This window comes from Phasianus colchicus, chromosome 1, assembly GCF_987193195.1.
Source record: "Phasianus colchicus chromosome 1, bPhaCol1.hap1.1, whole genome shotgun sequence".
NCBI classification, from domain to species: Eukaryota; Metazoa; Chordata; class Aves; order Galliformes; family Phasianidae; genus Phasianus; species Phasianus colchicus.
This window is the reverse complement of record NC_143436.1, coordinates 169,098,998-169,117,763: the sequence shown is the minus strand read 5'-3', so window position 1 is coordinate 169,117,763 and position 18,766 is coordinate 169,098,998. Positions and strand designations below refer to the sequence as shown.

At 44.9% G+C, this 18,766-nt stretch overlaps 1 protein-coding gene across 1 annotated transcript in view; it reads left to right on the top strand.

Annotated features, from left to right (window-relative positions):
* Positions 1 to 18,766, top strand: part of SIAH3 (siah E3 ubiquitin protein ligase family member 3) — a 37,209-nt gene that overhangs the window by 788 nt on the left and 17,655 nt on the right. The window lies entirely within an intron of this gene.

The following is an 18,766-nucleotide window of genomic DNA, read 5'->3' as shown; positions in this document are numbered from 1 at the left end:
TTTTCTTTTAATGGGCTCTGGTGTGGCTAGTGCTGCCAGTGTGCTGCCGGTGTGTGACAATGTGATGCTGGGGAGCAGAGTGAGGGGGCTCCCCCACAGCACAGGGGTCTCTACCTGTTGGCCATGTTTTCTTTGGGGCAGAAAAAGCAATTTCTGCCTCCCGAGGGGAGCCTGAAGGCATTCTTTGGGCACCAAAAGCCTCCTTTGCCCTCTGCAAGGTGAAGCTATTTTAAGGCGGGAGAATACATTTGCCTTAATGCAAAACTATTTATAGAGCCCATAAAACACTTCTCTTGTGAGCGTGGCTCTGGATTTACACTGACAAAGTGTCAACAGTTCCATCTACAGTTCCATCTACACCAAAGCCCTGATGCTTTCACACAGACCCACATCAGTGGGTAAGGCGGTGGCTGGGGGGCTTCAGGGACTGCATGGCAGCAGCAAGGGACCACCTTTAACACAGTGACTTCTGTCATGCTGAAAGCCCCTCGCAGACCTGACCTGCAGAGCAGACTCAGGAGGGAATTTAATTCAGGACAACTCATCCAGGCTGGATGTGGCTCTGGGCAGCCTGGTCTGGTGGTTGGCGACCCTGCACATAGCAGGGGGGTTGAAACTAGATGATCTTTGAGATCCTTTTCAACCCAGACCATTCTATGATTCTATGATTCTAGTATGTCTGGCTCTGCTTTCCCACACCAAGAGGTCTGCTGGTAGGTTGACCCCCCCTCCTTGGGGTAGCATCCCCCTGATGGGAACAGCAGCATTTCAAGAAAGCAGGTTTCTGGAGCTGGGTTTGCAGTGTGGGGCAGGTAGAGGTGTTTGTTTCCCAGCACAGCAGCAGCTTGGAAAGGGTTCTCCTGCAGGGCTGCCAGGGGATGTTTTGGGGACAGCTTGCCTCTCGTGTCATCACATCCTCCACCACTGCTGGCACTGCTCAAACATCCCACAGCCATCTCCTTCTCTCAAAGGGATCTGCCCGTGCAGATGGGCAAAGCACGCTGCTGGAAGAAACAGCCGCCTCTGTGAGTGCACAGGGAGATTTGGTAAATGAGTGCTTCTGTTCCTGACCCCTTTTAAATGAATGCCTCCTGTGACTTTTGTCTGCAATTTGAATTATGAAGAAAAGAAAAAAAAAACCCTTGGCATCCAGTGGTTTTTGAAGGTCATGTTACAATGGCACAGTCTGACGAGACACCCCACAGGCACACGGTCCACTTCCCTCCCCCGTGATAACTGGGACAGAACCTGATTTTGTCAGTTCACCTCCTCCCAAGCTGCAGATTCACTTCACTTGCCTTAAAAGTGCCAGCAGAAAAGTTAGACTCACAGAATATCCTGATTTGGAAAGGACCCCTAAGGATCACTGAGTTCAATCTGTGATGCTTCCGTTCCTCTCCATTAAACACGTGGGATATTTCAGCATATTAAAATCCCTCATAGCCAAGCTCCCCATTGCTGGGACTCAGAGCCCAGCAGAGAGGTGAGTGATCTCAGTACAGTCTTGCTTGGGTGCAAAGCTCCCTCGGAAACAAACAGGAGCTTTTAGGAAAGGTGCAATGTGCAAATGAAGAAGTGATCAGGCTGAAATTTCATGTTCCCCCATACATCCCCTTTGTGCCAGCAGGCAAACAGAATCAGCTGACACAAAACCACTGTGGATGGGAAAAAAAAAAAAAAGAGGTGGTAAACCCCAAGCAGTCAGCTCATCCTCCCCCCTAGCATGCAGAAAGGTCACCTTCCATGGGCAGGACACCTTGTTCAAAAGCTGGTGCCAAAAGTTGGGCAGAGGAACCTGCTTCTGCCCTGGGGCTGAACATGTTCCTCTGTGGTGGATTGTGGTATTGTGTGGCTACTTGATGTTTTGGAGTCTATTACTTCCAGCTGGGTCACTGCATCTGTAACATTTTGCTGACAGCCTCCACATCTACCTTAACAATTGACAAGTGGAGTGAAAACTGTATTAAGGTTCACAGTTGATGAATACGAGCCTGCTAGGAAACAAGGGCCGGGAGCAAAGTCATTCCTTCAAAGCTTTAATGATTGTGCTTACCCCACAATTGTAAGCTCTTTGCAAAGGGATTATCTCTTTCTGTGTTTCTGCAGCACTCTGGTGAGGGGACTGCTGGCTGACTTGTGCAAATGATGAATGATGGGCATCGTGTTCTGCTGTGATTGTGCACCTTGACATCCCTCACACAGCTCAGGTTCCCCATCAGTATGCATAACCACACTGAAGTCCAACCACACTGAAGTCCAACCATGGCAGAACCCACAGAAGGCTCAGAGATGTGGCTGGCATCCCAACCCCCACTGGTTGTGATGGTGGTTGGCCACCACAGCGTGCACTAGAGATTTGGCACCATGGATCTCAGTGGGAGCCAGAGGACAGGCATCCACCAGGGTCTGTCTTGCACAGCAATGCGGTCACAGCACCCGAATTTGGCCAGGTGCTGCATATGGCTCTGTTAAATACATCCTTTTCATTCCAAGAGTTATGAGCTTATGAAATTATAGAATGACTTTGGTTGGATCATTAAGTTCCAGCCATCCTGCCCTGGGAAGCTGTTTTAACTCTCCTGAGTGCTGGAAAGAAATGTAACGTTCTTGTGAAAAACACTCTTCCCCAGCTCTGTAGGACTTAAAGAACTCATTAAGTTAAGAGAAGATGCACATGTGAAGGAGGGCATAAATAGTTTAACCTTACATTCAGCAAAGGTCTCAGTGCTGTTTATTGGGCCAGTCTGCATTCTGGAATTATTTAAAGCAAGAAGCATATCTGCACTGAGTGCATTTGAATCCTATTCTAACTGCTTGGTTCTGTGCACGGTGGCAGCCAAATGGCTTTGTAATCCATTTTATCCCCAGCAGGATTAAAATGCTATGGTGCACAATACACCCATGAGATGTACTCTTACACTCGGTGAAAGCAAGGATACGGGCATTGCAATGTGCAGCTCACAGCCCCTCGCCAGTCCCCACCACCATCTTAATGCAGGGCTGGAGTCTGGGGAAATCAAACAGTGTTTTCTCATCTGAAGCAACAGGATCCTAACAGCCAGGGCAAGAGAGGCTTTGGTAGCCTCAGGCTGCCTGCAAACCCAGGGTCTTGTCTTGTGGTGGGGACAAGGCTGCACAAACACTGGGCAACATAAACTCCAAAATCCTTTTGTACGGAAGCAGCAAGCAGATAATGATGGGTACCAGGAGTTCTTCCATCCCATAACTCACTGGTCTTGCAGACCCATACATGCACGTCACATGGTCCACAGCATGGGACAGCATAATAACATGGAAAAGCAGAGCAAATTCAAGCTCCATCATCAGAAATCACAGCAACCTCTGGGAGGTTGGGGAATGAGGGGAAAAGCCACTGGCCCTGAAGTTTCTGTGCTAATACACTCATTGCCCATGTTGATGGGTGCTGTAGCTCTGGTTAGAGGGATACAGGGACAGAGAGACTTCAGTTTCTTTCTCTACACATGGATGGAGAGTTTAGTTTGGGGCTGGAACTGCTGGTATGAATTTTAATACTGAACCCGACCTGACTGCAGGATGCATCAGGTCAGTTGTCATCCATGGGAGATGGTGCAGTCATGTTAATGCTAGAGAAACCTCTGTCCCCCCCCCTCCCCGTGGGATGTTTGGCAGCAGGGATTAGGAGCAGCAATCAGACACATCACATTGTGCTCTAATCCTCCTGCTCTAAGCTGGCTCAGTATAGACATGCATATACATGAGCCATACACAACAGTCCTGACACCTCCCCCAGGAGCAGTGCTGCCCCAAAGCTATTGCAGTTGCAGACTCATGGGGTGCAGAAGAAATCAAGACGTTTTAATAAAAGCCTTGATTCTGTGAAATGAGTCGTGAGGTCTCAGCGTGCTTCCAAAAAGATGTAAGTTACACCCAGAGATTTCCATCATCAGCACAAATCTGCGTGATTTGGCAGTGGTCTCTGGATAGAAGCCAAGCACTGAGCATGGTCCTGCAAGACATTCAAAAGTCCAGGCCCAGGTCTTTGAGCATCATTAAACTCCTCAGAGTCAGAATTTGCAAATAGAACAGTTTTTGTTCAGAGTGAGGGAAAGGAGCTGCTGGGCTGTGCCCATCCTCCACAGGGCTTTGGCACGCCCTGCACATAGGGAATCTCTTATCTTGTCCTTCCTGGCTCAGAGCTGAGGCTTTAGGTAGCCCTGGCATCCCCCATGCCTTTTTCTGTCAGCATCTCCTGGCTTGGTGAGGACCAGAGAAAATCAGTGAATCCTGCAGAAGTGTTTGCCCAGCTTTACTCAAGACTGAGTGGGGCGGTGGGAAAGATGTGCTTTTCTGGTTGTAATGAGGACCCCTGCAATGCCAGCTTGTTCCTGGCCCTCAGCTCCCCATCCCCCGCTCTCTCTGAACAGGGGAGCAACTTCCCATCTTTGCATGTATGTGCTTCATTTGGAAGTGAGAAGCAGGGATGTTGGGAAGTTAAACACCTCATCAGGCTGCTTTATTTTTCCTTTTCTTCATAGCTTGTCTCTTTTCATTAGGTGCCATTTCTTCTGAGCTATCTTCATGCTGCACATTGCTGCCTATGTAAAACCCTTCAGGCAAAATATTCTCTTTGTCTAATATTCAGTAAGCTATTTTTGCCTTTTTTGTTTGTTTGTTTGTTTGCTCCTGCTGAAGGAAAGCATCACTAAATTTACTACAACTTTGGGTCTCTTCTGTGCCTTTAAGCTCTTTTGGAAGAAACCACAGTCATTCAGACCACAGCTTCTTTGGTGGCACAGATATCTACACTGACTGTAGAAGTCCTGTTTTAAAACAGTTACCAGCAAGATGAAGAGAGCTACAGAATTAAGGGAAAGGCTGCTAACACCACTTTCATACCCACAAGGAATCACAGAATTATAGAATGGCCTGGGTTGAAAAGGACCACAGTGATCACCTAGTTTCAGCCCCCCTGCCATGTGCAGGGTCGCCAACCACCAGACCAGGCTGCCCAGAGCCACATCCAGCCTGGCCTTGAATGCCTCCAGGGATGGGGCATCCATAACCTCCTTGGGCAACCTGTTCCAGTGCATCACTACCCTCTGAATGATAAAGTTCCTCCTAATATCTAACCTAAGCCTCCCCTGCCTCAGTTTAAAACCATACTTTACATGCTTGCAAAGTGCTGTTTGTCTTAGGCACTGGACAGCAATCCCAGCGAGCAGATCTTGCTGGTAGAATCATGGCCACATGCTGTCACACAGTGCAGGGAGCCATGACCACTGTTCATTCACCAGTGTTGGTGAACCATAGATTCGTAGAATTATACCATAGAATGACTTACATTGGAAGGGACCTTTAAACCCATCCATTTCCAACTCTGGAGTGACCTGCTGCCCACAGCCCCCTTCAGCACTGCTCAGCTCTCCCAGTGTTCTCATCTAGAAGGAGAAGAGCATTCAGGTGATGCAGATGAATTGCCCGACACATATGCATGTACAAGTCATAGCAGTTTTATTTATTTAGAGGCATTTCTGAGCATCACATATAACATTAATAGATTTATCTTTAGCTCGTCTTGTTACTCTCAGCAACGACAAAAAAACATCGTACCAGAATGTCAGAGACCTCCAAGTGCTTTGCATGTTTATTTTGATGTGGGTTTTCCTTCCAGTTTGGCTTCTCCAGTAGAAAATATATCACATACTCAGCTTTGGTGTTGTAACTGGTACTGTACACATGCAAACACTGAGCTCCAGAGTGAATTGCCCATCAATCTCTGGGCACTGCATGGCAGAGATGAGACACAGCTCCTTTTGAGCGTCTCAAATACAAGATCACACAGTGCCTCGCATCAAGTGTCAGCTGAATTGAAAAGAGAAAGAGAAATGGAGCATAAATTAGACAGAAAAAGATGAAATTAGTAACCTCCCCTTGTGCAGCAAACAAATAAGCACTTGAGACAAACAAGGAGCTGGCTGCTATGGAGCAGAAAACCACATCAGTAAAGGGTGAAAATGTTCTTCTGCTCCCAGGGACATGTGGCAAATAAGCCAAGAAGAGAGACAACAGAGTGAATCACCATCACATGAGGATCATATAGGGCAGCAACGTGACAGTCAGTACTATCCTGAGCTCAGCAGGAACACCCAGGGGTGCAGAGTGAAACACATGTACAGACTCCAAAATATATCTGTTTTGTAGGGTCACATCCCTTATTCAGATGCACCTATTCTCATGGCATTCAAAGTGGCCTGTTTTAGGTAAAGCAAGCAAATAAACGATGGATTCTGCCACTATTGCCAGGCAGGCTTGGAAAATACCTAAATGAAAATGAGAGGTGGACCCATACAAGGGAGGCACTCAGCAATCCAAGGATCAGCACAGAAGATTGACGCTAGTGGAAAAGATTTGAGCAATGCTATTACACAAGTATCTGATGATTTAAACTCATCAGAAATACAAGTCCTTATGGTAGTCCACCGCCCTGGGATAGTAGGAGCTAATAAAAAGAGTCTGCATTGAAAGGAGGGTCACTGTGGCAAGTGAAAGATGTCAGAAAAGAATGAGAGGTATTTCAAAATGTGCTGTGGGATAAGCACCCTCATTAGTGATCACAAGCAATTCAAAAAAATAATCTGAAGAGGGGAGCATAGATTGTTTGACATCTGTCTGCAAAGACTTTTCACCCCAGGACAACACTGAACATCTTCCTAAGGAGCACTGAGTGACTTCTGTGGAGCAAATAATCCCCTTCACCAGCTCTGCCTTTCATTCTCCTTATGGGATAGCTGCCAGCAGAACAAACTTACACTCAGTTTATTCAATTAACTGCTTCTTGATTACATTCCCCCTCCAGCAGGATCCCTAATGCTTCAGAGCTGGTTTTTGGTGTGTGCGCTGTGTTAATTAGCTATGCATAGAGGTACAAAGCAGAGAGGTGACATAGTTAGCATCATTTCCCTTCCTTGCCTGGATTCTGGCTTTGTGTATAGAAACACAGCATAGCTGAGGCTGGCAGGGCCCTCTGGCTGCCTCTGCTCCATTCCCTGCCCCAGCAGGGGCACCCAGAGCAGGGTGCCCAGGGCCACGTCCAGGCAGCTCTGGGAGATCCCCAAGGAGGAGACCCCGCAGCCTGTGCCAGTGCTCCGTCACTGCACAGCACAGAAGGGCTCCTGGTGTTCCCAGGCTCAGTGGAGTGTTTTCTCCTTGATCAATGAAAGCCATAGATGCTGCCCAGATTCTGGACTTAGGATGAAATAGCATCACTTAAGATGAAAAATTGATGACTTATCTGATTTTTTAGGCTAGTTCATGGTTTGTAGATCATGAAGGTGTATGGATGACCTGTGTTTTTCTGGGACATTTGAAAATATCGTCAGCCTATATGACTCAGGGTAGTGAAGCACTGAAATTGGTTGCTCAGAGAAGTGGTCCCATCCCTGGAGACATTTAAGATCAATTTGGGCAGGGCTCCGAGCACCTGATCTAGCTGAAGGTGTCCCTCTTCATTGCAAGGCTGAATTAGGTTGTCCCTTCCAACTCAAGCAACCCTATATTCTATGACTTTCTTGGTCCCTAAGAGCTGCCACTGAGCTGGTGCAGGTGCAGCAGAGAGGAGCATAACCCTGCTCCTCACTCCACCCCTACTCATTTCACAGGCCCTCCACTCATATTCCTACAGTGTATTCGTGGTGTGGCCAGAGGCTTATATGGCTCATTGAATTTCCTCTCTGCCATCCTTCTGGCAGATGTTTTTGGGGGACAACTCTACTCCTGGTGAATCAAACAGTATACTATACAGGTAGCTTTCCCAAGACACATACAGGAATCTTTTTTCCAGATGCAATTCCTCTGTTGAATCTCAGGGGTCTGACCCATACAGGAAATAATGAAGCTTTAAAAATTAGAAAAAAAAACTTTTCCTGGGTTTCTTCTGTCACAGAAAATATTTCCAAAGGGAGATTCAAAAAATACTGAGGTCATGCAAGGTTGCACAAATGTAACTGATGGCTTGTAAATAACTGATTATACAGGCTGAATTTTCTTTCAGGGTGTTGGTAGAAGATGAAAGCACAATCAGAAGACAGATCTGAAGCCAGCTTAATCTCCAGTTGCTTCACAAGGCAGTTGGAAATAATTTAGTGTTGCAGGTACACATGAGCTTACTAGGGAGGTCTCTTAATAATTTTTAAGCTTTTAATGATTTTTTTTTTTAATAATAAATCAGTGATTAGGAAAAACTTTCCCACTTTATAAACAAATCCAGGCTGTATTTGGGTATTTTGATATTTTGCTGCTTTAATTGAAGCAACTTTAATTTGCCAGAGACCAATCAACAGCCTATAGCAAAGAGAACATGCTCTGACGAAGCAGATGCTGGAGAATGGAAGACCTTTTCTTTACTCACTCAAAGGGAAAATTAATTGATGCTGAAAGCTGCCTTTCAGCAATTTTTGTGGTAATAACTTTTGCTTTGCGACTTTTACAGCACTAAAGAAACTTGTAGGTCAAGTAGCTTCTGTGTTAGCCTTCATGCAAAAGGGCAAGCTGTATGCTGTTGTATCTGCAACCTGGGTGCTCAGTAAGGCATGTGCCTTCTGGGGGTTTGCAAACACCTGAGATCTGAAAGAGACCTCAGTCCAGCCCTCTAAGGTGGAGAAGCCCTATTCCCTAAATCCAGTCTTGCAGACAATTTGTTTTTACCTCAACCCTAACCCTGGTGGTGGAGTCACCACTTCTGGATATGCTCAAGAACTGTGTACATGTGGTACTGAGGGACATGGTTAGTGGGCATGGTGGGGATGGGCTGATGGTTGGACTAGATGATCTTAGGGGTCTTTTCCAACCTTCATGATTCAATGATTCTAATTCTCTTGGTGGGTGTCTTTACCTCTTTGGGGTGGTCTCATCACCAGACTTCTCCCAGATCCTTCCAGCATATTCCTGAATCCTGAGTAAAACCAGGTTTAGCAACCGGAGGAGCCCTCAGTGATGAGTGACCTGATAGTCAGATCCCTGAGCCCAGCTGACAGTGCAGAAGACAGTGCTTGTGTCATAGGTTTGCTGAGCAGTCTTCTCTGACATCAGGCAGCTAGTTTGAGATGGAAGCCAAATACTCAAATCCTTCACCATAGGTGAACCATAGATATATGGGGGACCCATCTGCAAAATGAGTCCTGTTGCCAGAAATTCTGTGAGGCTGCTAATGAATGCTTTGGTGTCAGTGATGCTGGGGGCTGTACTCTTCCTATTTCACAGTTGGGATGTAAATATGGAAGATGAAAAAGGGGACGAAGCTAAATTATAACCTAAATTATAACCATCTAAGTTTCTTCTCTTCTCTTCTCTTCTCTTCTCTTCTCTTCTCTTCTCTTCTCTTCTCTTCTCTTCTCTTCTCTTCTCTTCTCTTCTCTTCTCTTCTCTTCTCTTCTCTTCTCTTCTCTTCTCTTCTCTTCTCTTCTCTTCTCTTCTCTTTTCTCTTTCTTTCTTTTCTTTCTTTCTTTCTTCCTTCCTTCCTTCCTTCCTTCCTTCCTTCCTTCCTTCCTTCCTTCCTTCCTTCCTTCCTTCCTTCCTTCCTGCTTTCCTGCTTTCCTGCTTTCCTTCCTTCTTTCCTTCTTTCCTTCTTCTTTCCTTCTTTCTTTTTCCTTTACCTTAATCACTTAATTATGATTATACAACAAATACAACAAATTTTAGGAGTGTTAAGTGATACTTAGAGGGCTCATTAATCCATAGTTAGGGAGCAGCCACTGCTGAGAGGGAATGGAGCAATCACACCACTGCATCACTACACAGCATCATGAAGGCAGTAGTAAATTTACACTCATGTGACTTTAGAGGGATTTGGACTGGCTGGATCAATGTGCTGAGGTCAACTGTGTGAGCTTCAATAAGACCAAGTGCCAGGTCCTGCACTTTGGTTGCAAGAACCCTGTGCACTGAAAGGCTGTGCAAAGGAAAAGAATCTGGGGGTGTAAGCCGACAGCTGGCTGAACATGAGCCAGAAGTGTGCCCAGGTGGCCGAGAAGGACAACTACATCCTGGTTGGTATGAGAAATAGTGCAGCCAGCAGGAGCAGGGAGATGATAATCTGCCTGTACTCAGCACTGGTGAGGCTGCACCTCGAAAACTGCGTTCAGTTTTGGGTCCCTCACTACAAGAAAGGTGTTGAGGCCCTGGAGTATGTCCAGAGAAGAGCAGTGAAGCTGTGAGGGGTCTGGAGCATAAGTCTTATGGGGAGTTGCTGAGGGAACAGGGATTGTCCATTCTGGAGAAGAGGAGGCTCAGGAGACCTTATTGCTCTCTACAACTGCCTGAAAGGAGGTTGTGGCGAGGTGGGGGTCAGCCTCTTCTCCCATGTAGCAGTGATAGGATGAGAGGTGATGGCCTTAAGTTGTGCCATGGGAGATTCAGGTTGGATATTAGGAAAAATTTCTACTCAGAAAGAGTAGTGAGGCACTGACGCAGGCTGCCCAGGGGGGTGGTGGAGTCACTGTCCCTGGAGGTGTTCAAGAACCGTGTGGATGTGGCATGATGGACATGGTTTAATGGGCATGGTGGGGTTTGGTTGATGGTTGGACCAGGTGATCTTAGCCTTTTCCAACCTTGATGATTCTATGATTCTATGGTTCTATGCTCTGGCCAGTGTGTGTGATCACCTTGAACACAACACATGTTCAGATCTCAGAAAGAGGACAAACCTCATCATGGTGGCTGCTTCTTTTCCAAAGCAGCCAGAGGAGCCTTTCTGATGAACTTGCCTCTCAGAACTAGTGTTGGAGCTGAAGATAGAAAGAAATGCACATGCTTCATGTGGTAAATCCTCCTCTGGACATGAGGTGGCGGGACCCCATAGTCCACACCTGAAGCTTTGCTGTGTGTCTCTCATCCTCATGGGATCTGTGGTGGGTACAGAGCATCAACAGCTGCCCCAAACACATGGGCAAGAAACATGGGATGTGGACAGGTTGTTCTGAAAATACAACAGCTTTCTGCATATCAGGCTTCTTCCTACCCTTCTACTGTTCTCCTTGCTCATATGGACATATTCTTTCACTTCTAAGCCAGAAGAAATACCTTGGGAAGCAATAAATGCCATGCCATGATACGAGACTCCTGATCTTCCAGGATTTTTATCTAAGCATAATCCATCGATGCTATTTAATTTCCACGAAGCAGCTGCCTTATACATCTGAAATGCTTCTATTTGCCTTAATTTTACAGCATGATAATTAACTACCAATAACTTACTTAACATATATTTACAGAGAGGAATGTCAGAAATGCATCATTTTTTCAATCTCAGTAAACGCACCCGCAATAACCAATTTAGTATTTAATTAGCTCATCTCTGAAAGAAATTACCTCAGAGAATGCTTTAGCTATGGTGCTTTGCAAGGTCTGAGGGAAAGGATGCACCAACTGCAGGCCAGTAACATTTTTTTGACTTTATTACATTGAGGTGCACTACTGTTCATGTAGGCTTAACATAGTCATGGCCTTCACATCATTTTAAAGTTCAGCTATTAACCACAGAGCATATCAATATGCAATAGAACAGCATTCATTAAGTAGACCATAAATCAACCCTTCTGTTGGTACAGTAGATACCAATGACTTTCATAAAGCTCCTGAATGGTCATGGCCAAAGAAGAGGACGCTGTTATCAGGAACAACACATTCCCATGCAGCCCAAAATGCATCAGATCTATACTAAGCAATACATGCACAAATAAATATTAATGGGGAAGGGAATTTGTGTCTGTCATATGGTTCTTCAGAATTTCCTTTGGGGAAGCCAGGGAGGAGCTGTTCAGTGTTTTATTTTTCCTGAATGCTAAAGAAATATAACAGTAACCTAAGATCCCACACAAAAGCCTGGAAACCCAAGTATCCTTCTCCTCCTGCTCAGGGGAAGTTCAATATCCCCACAGAAATGCTGTGTCTGTTGTTAAACCCAAACTAACTTTGCTAGGAGTGGGGGGAAGCAATGAAATAACCCTGGAAAAAAATCAATCACAGTTGATAGGCAGTAGAGGTTTGTATTGATTCCTTGAGATTCCCTTCATCGGGATAGCTTGCAACAGTCTTACATTCCCTCTGTGCTCACCACATCAGCCTGTTCCCTCCCCAGTGGCTGTCCCTGTGCCCCTTTCCCTTCTAGCTCTGCAGGTGCAGTTACAGCCCATCTCAGCTGCTGGATCAGCACTTCTTGTCCTCTGAGGCTTTGTGAATGTCACCCCCGGCTTGCAAAACCACTGTCTTCAGCAGTGCTTTAGCACTCTGTAAAAGGTAGCAAAGTCTGAAAGTCACCCCTTATCCCACCCATGCACCAGCATCCCAGCCTTCTTCACATTTTGTCTGGCTGCTGTTTCACTTTTCACTCTCTGGTAGATTCCTGCCAGCACCTCTCCCTATAGAATATCAGCTCCTGGAGCATCCCTGATGCTGCTCCTTGGGACCACCAGCAGGGCCAGCTGTGATCTCTCTGCTTCCACTTCCGTGGGGTACCAGCCTGCTGCCAGCCTTAGTACCCCACTTCACATTGAGTATCAGAGCTCCTGTTTCCATGGCCCGGATCTCCTTGTGCTTTTATTTTTTTATTTTTATATTTAATTCTGCAGAAGGGAGGCCACGGTTCATTGGTCTGGAAAATATCATGCTTGTCTTTGGTGAATAGCCAGGTTTTCATAAAATGTTCATCAAGCAGAAATTCCCAGACCACTTATAAATACTGTTACTTTTCTTTTAGAGCTGGAAAATCCAAAGCCTTTCTGAGATTAGAACAATCTCTGCACTGCAGAGAGGAGAAGGTCTCATTCTGCTCCCTTTTAATGAAGGAAGCATCCTCAGTAATTCTGTGGAATGAGTGACGAAACCTCCTCCGATGTCAAGGAAAGTCTCAGGGGCTCCACGCTTGCAGGTTCACACCTCGTGTGAGCAGAAAGAAGGCTTTTCTTGAAGCTGCTCAAAATAGATTTGATTTTGAAGGAACAGAAACCCATTAATTATGCTGTTTTGCGAGATAATCAGTCCAGACACCTGCTACATTCAACAAGCTGAGATGTTTTGATAAGTAAATGACAAATAAATGCAAGCCGGTTGTACTAGAGGACAAACCCTATTCTCTGTCCCACCTCAAAGTGCACAAACTGTGAGCTGTGTAAGGTCATTTCATGATGGAGAGGTCATCCCAGCCCTAAAAGACCAGAAAATAAATGTGAAAGTTACTTCCAAGTCTGTGTGGCACTTGTCCCAGCAGTACACTGCACTTGTCACTCAACTCATAGAGAAAATAGAAATGCTGTTAGGTCTCCAGGAGCAAAAGTGCAGATTTCATGCAAGATGCCTTCTCTTTGTCCCTGAGGCAAGTGCCTGGGCATCACTGCAGGATGCTGCCTTCCAGCTCTGCCTCTGCTGCTGTCAGCCTTCCTGAGCACTGAGCTACATGCAAAGCAATAGAGTAATGTTCCTACAGGTGGTCAAATCTGCCTTAGTCTGATGATTCAAATTCACAACAAAATTAATGATCCTGCAGGACTTGTACTTCTCATCTTTTTTGGTTTTTTTTCTTTTTCCCCTTTAATACAGCAAAGTAGTCTGCTATTAATGGGCATGCATTAAACTGCTTGGCACAGCATGTTCAGAACTGAGAGCAGGAAACGATCATTTCACGGCCACTGCAAAGCAAACCAAGTGTCTTGGGGCAGAGTGAAAACCTAGTATTTGGGGATTAATTTTCAGGAATTTAATGAGGCCAAAAGTCAGGTAGCAATTAAATCTCTGTAGATAGAGAGGGTAGTTTCATTATAGACTTCAAGTGGTAAGATTGGCTTAGAAACTCCTAACCCCGTGTCGCAGTCTGTTACCAGTACTACCGTGCTGGTGGTGGCTGTGCTGTAAACCAGACTGATGGGATGATTTGCATTGCAAACTCTTTCAGGAGATTATATTTGAGCTGTGGCATTTCAAGAGTAGGCTCAGGTTCCTGCCAAACTGGAGTGATGAAGCTGTGTGTATGTGTCAAGTGTGCATGTGTGCATTCATTCATATCCCTGCAGATGCTTTGCAGAAGTGATGCTTGCACATAGGAAGCACAGTGCTGAAGTCCAAGATTCACTGGCTATGCCTGAGATGCTAAATAAAAGAGGGGCAGGGAGCAATGCCTTGCCTAAACATCACTGACTTTTTCACCTGGTTAGAGCTACCTTCTGCTGTAGGAACTTCACAGAGCCATAGATTCATAGAATATCCCAAGTTGGCAGGAACCCATAAGGATCACTCAGTCCAACTCCTGGCCCCACACAGGACTACTCAAAATTCAAACCCTATGTCTGAGAGCCTCAGACACATGGACAATCAGGACCCCGTGGTCTTCTTTTGCTGCACATAGACATATAACCCTCTGCACTGAACATGCCCAGCTTTAGGTGCTGGCTTTGTGTTTTGGGCCCATATGTGATGTAATCAAGCCAATCAGAAGGGCAGAAGTGGAACTGAGGGACATGATTAGTGAGCATGATGGTGATGTGTTGGTGGTTGGATTAGATGATTTTACTGGTCTTTTCCAATCTTAATGATTCAATGATTCTAGAATTTGACAGTGGTATTTTCAGAATATTTTGATTTTACTTTTGACCTTAATTTAGTTGAAATTTATAAATTTTTTTTTTTTGTAGTGTTACACTTTGAATATGTCAACAGTGATGCCTGACTATAAGCTTTTCCTCACTGATGTTAATAAATATGTGAGTAGTTCCTATGTAAGAAATCAGTGTTTTCAAGGTACAAAAAAAAAAAAAAAAAAAAGAAAGTTGAATGATAAATTTAATTCCTGAGCACAGTATCATCAGTATACAGCTGTCTATTTTGCAATATCCAAAATCCAGTCCTTTCTGCTACTTCAGTCCAGTCCAGTTTTTCTGCAGAGTATGTGTTTCTCTCTGAGTACGATAACCATGTCACTTCAGTTATTGCCTGTCATAGCAAGGAGATCAGACATGCTCCCCGGCTTCTCTATACAATATATCAAGTGTGGTTATGTAAAATATTACAATAAATTATTACATTAAACAGGATGCAGACAACAGGATTAAAACACTAGGCGTGACACATATAATACAAAATCAGAGGCACACTGCCTGTCCCGGTGCATATATGAGTTTGTATAAGGGGCTTGAGAAAAGATATGAGAGATTGAAGATTAACTTATTTTTTAAATCAAGAATCAGAGCATAACTATCCTCTGCCCTTTCTTGTCTCTTACAGAAAGTCTGGGGGTTTTCTTACAGCTATAGACTGGCTTTCCATCACATACTTTGTTTTCTTTAGAAAGCTATAATGAGATCAGTCATATCTCAGCTTTCCTTACCTCTCTGCGGACATTGTATCAATGCAGACATTTGTGGAGAAGAGATAATGTTTTAAAAGCTCTAATTTTGTTACCCTTTCCATCATCTAAACTGATCCTAATGTGATTGGGAAAGTCATTTATTACTTAGGCAGGGTCAATTTGTCCCAGAGAAGGCAGGGAAAGGAGGCGCTGAGCGTGCCAGAGATGGATCCACGCTCACATATGTTAACATTGTGGCCAGGGGACTTATAAGTACAGCCTTTTTCAGTACATTCAAAAGCAAGGGAAACTGACCTAAGCCATTCCTTCTTGATTTGCAAGCTTGGCAGTTCCAGCTGATGGTGCTCAATACCACTTGCTGCTCACTTCCTCCTCTGCAGTCCATTGGTGTGTGTCAGCTCTTCACGTGTTTCCTACTATCTCTTACCTCTAGGTGTTTCTATTGTAGGTCTGGGATTGGGCTTACCGCACGCCTGGTATCGTCTCCGTGCCATGGTGGTGAATAGAAAGGACAGGCTCATTTGTTGTTTGTCATTTCTGCCTTGTGTCACTGTTGTATTGCAAGGTCTGTCCCCTCTGCACTGAGCTGAGTGCAGAAATGGTTTAATGCTCTGAAATGTCTCTTCCGTAAGAGCCCAGTTGTGTCCTCCCCAGCCTCTTGCCCACCCCCAGCCCACTTGCTGCAGGGCTGAGTGAGGAACAGAGAAAGCCTTGATGCTGCACCAGCACTGCTCAGAAATAACCAAAACATCATTGTCTCATCTACACAGGTTTGGTCATAAATTCAAAGTGCAGCACCATAGAGCCTACTGTGAAGAAAGATAATTCATTTGCAGCTGGTGTCAGTGTACTCTTACTGTGATTTTACTCCACAGCCTTGGTGACTCCTCTTTTCTTGCCTACCACTCTTTTCTTGTGTGAAATATCTAGTTAAATGGGGTTAAGGTTGGATGGGGCCCTGGGCAGCCTGATTTAGTGTGTGGCGTGGCCTACAGTAGGGAGCTGGAGCTGGGCTTTAAGGATCCTTCCAATCCAAGCAATTTTATGATTCTATGATTCTATTAAACACAGGGTCCCATTTTACCTAGTGGACACATTTAGGTGAAAGCAGATCAGAAGAGAAGCCCAGAGGACTGTGCAATTTCCTTTGGCTGTTAGGAGTGTCTATACTGACTAGCTCATATGCAGATATCTGTGAACTGATGATGTTAAGTAAGATGAATCATGCTTTTTCTTTGAGTTGTTTTGGAAACCTTTCTGTGATCTAACTTTGAAACATGAAACAGAAAAAAATTAACCAGATCTCTCTTTTTGAGACTGTAGATAGTCTAGCTCAGCAGACTGTCACATTCTGCTAACAACATGGTCTAGGTTTTCAAAGGTATTTTACTCTGTGACTCTTAGTAAAATCAGAATTTTGTCCTACTTAAAAATTGTCAGCACCATGACTATGCAGCACTTGCCACTTGTGTGCAAACAGAAATCCAACCCTAATTGCATTTTGTACCCCTTTCCTTTGTGGTTAACCCCATACTCCAGCAATCACAACATAAGTCTTTTCACTGGCTTGAGGGACGATGAAGACGAGGAGAGAACCCATGAACAAAGCAACTGCACATTCTTCTACTGGTCATGCTGACTTTCTATGCTGGAAAGAAGATGTAACCCTTCTTTTCTAGGTCATCTTTCATATCTTGCCATGAACAGAGAGACTCTATAAGCAGAATGCACAAAACTTTGAAGTATAACACAGTTATTTATTGGCTAATACAGACAAGAGACAGCTAGGATTTTATGTGCCACCAGACTAAACATTAGTATTCTCTGTGTCCCCAGAAGGACACCTGAAGTGCCCTCACTGACCAGGCAGTGGGCTATCAGATGAGCCAAGGTTTGTTTCTACTACAGCTATGACAGGTCCTATCAGTGGTGCTGGGCTCCCAGTTTCTGTCTATGTTGCCATCTAGGACTTCATATCTTCCCTTTTCCCTTCCCTGAATCCTTAAGCTGCTACCTATTCTCACCTCAGCAATCCTACCTACATGAGATGGGTAAGTTTCCATGATGGATGGCACCTTAGCCAGTGTAAGCATAAATTTTGGTATATCCTTTATTGTCCATAAACATTACCTGTTGATGACTCAGAACAAGATCCATCTACTGGATACTATTTGATCTTTAAGACTCTCCAGACTACATAGATGCTGTAAGCTGTTAGCACGGAGAGCTAAGAGAATAAGACATGACTCCCTGGCAGCAGCATTCTGTATTCCATTTACCACTTGCAGAGAAACCTTGAAGCTCCTCTCATGAGAAAGGCATCACATCTCCTGCATGTCACAGCAGTGCCTTGATTGTGGAAGGGATCAAGGCAGGGGTCATGCTCCATCATTCCTGTTGAAGAGAGACCAACACACTGCCAAAACGAGAGTCATTTTGGGGCTAGAAGAGACTAGAGTCCATGTCTTCATCTCTTGTAGAAACAGTGCACTGCAACCTGAATTTTTTAGATACTCACTGTCTCCTGTAAAACACAATCCACAGAAATTACGGCTGGGTCCTAAATTTATCTTCTCTCACGTCAGCACCCAAACTGTGAAAGCCTCCGTGGTCCCTTGCTCATAGCAGCACAGTTAGAGTAGAAGCAATAGTCTCAGAGATAGTTTTGTTCAGCCAAGAATTTGGGTTTGTGGCGGTTCACCCTTTCTGAGGAATCCTTTTACAAGGCACCTCTTCTGCTCAGAGAAATAATAACAACATTAATAATGAAGGTGGCACAACAGTAGTGCAGCCACGTGAGAAATGTACCACTCCAGTGCAAAGGAGACCTGTTCTGGCTGCTCAGCATCTGCTGTTTTCCCCCCGGAGATGCAGCTCCTTTCCCAGCAATGTCTACAAAACCTTGAGATGCCTCTGGTGAAGTATGATGTCCCCCACATACAGCTGAGCATGTTCAGTTGAATATGACCCTTCTGCCAGGTGTCTGTAACTGTCCTGGTGGGATTTGGATGTATAATGAGAAGCCAATTTAACATGAGATACCCTTGCTCCCAAGTGCCAGTATCAGGAAACAAATGACATAAAAGGAAAGTAATGCACTCCTATGCCTGTACTATACACTTAAGATTAATTCCCTGTAACTGAAACTGATCGTTAACACAAATTTCACCCTGCTTTTAAGCTAGGACATAACCTCAGCTTAATTTATGTTCGTGCTTGAAGAGAAGACAAAGAAATCAATTTGGCACATTGAAAGAGCCTCTAGGTTTTTCACAGAGAAATCCTTTCCCTGGTAAACGAGCTTGTCTTTTTATAGGCTCAGGTTTGTGAACACAGAAGATATGGCTCTAACAGTTACACACGTAGCTCTCCTCGGAGGTCTTAGACATAAAAACATCTTCTGAATACAACCTTACAGTGCTCTCTTTGGTT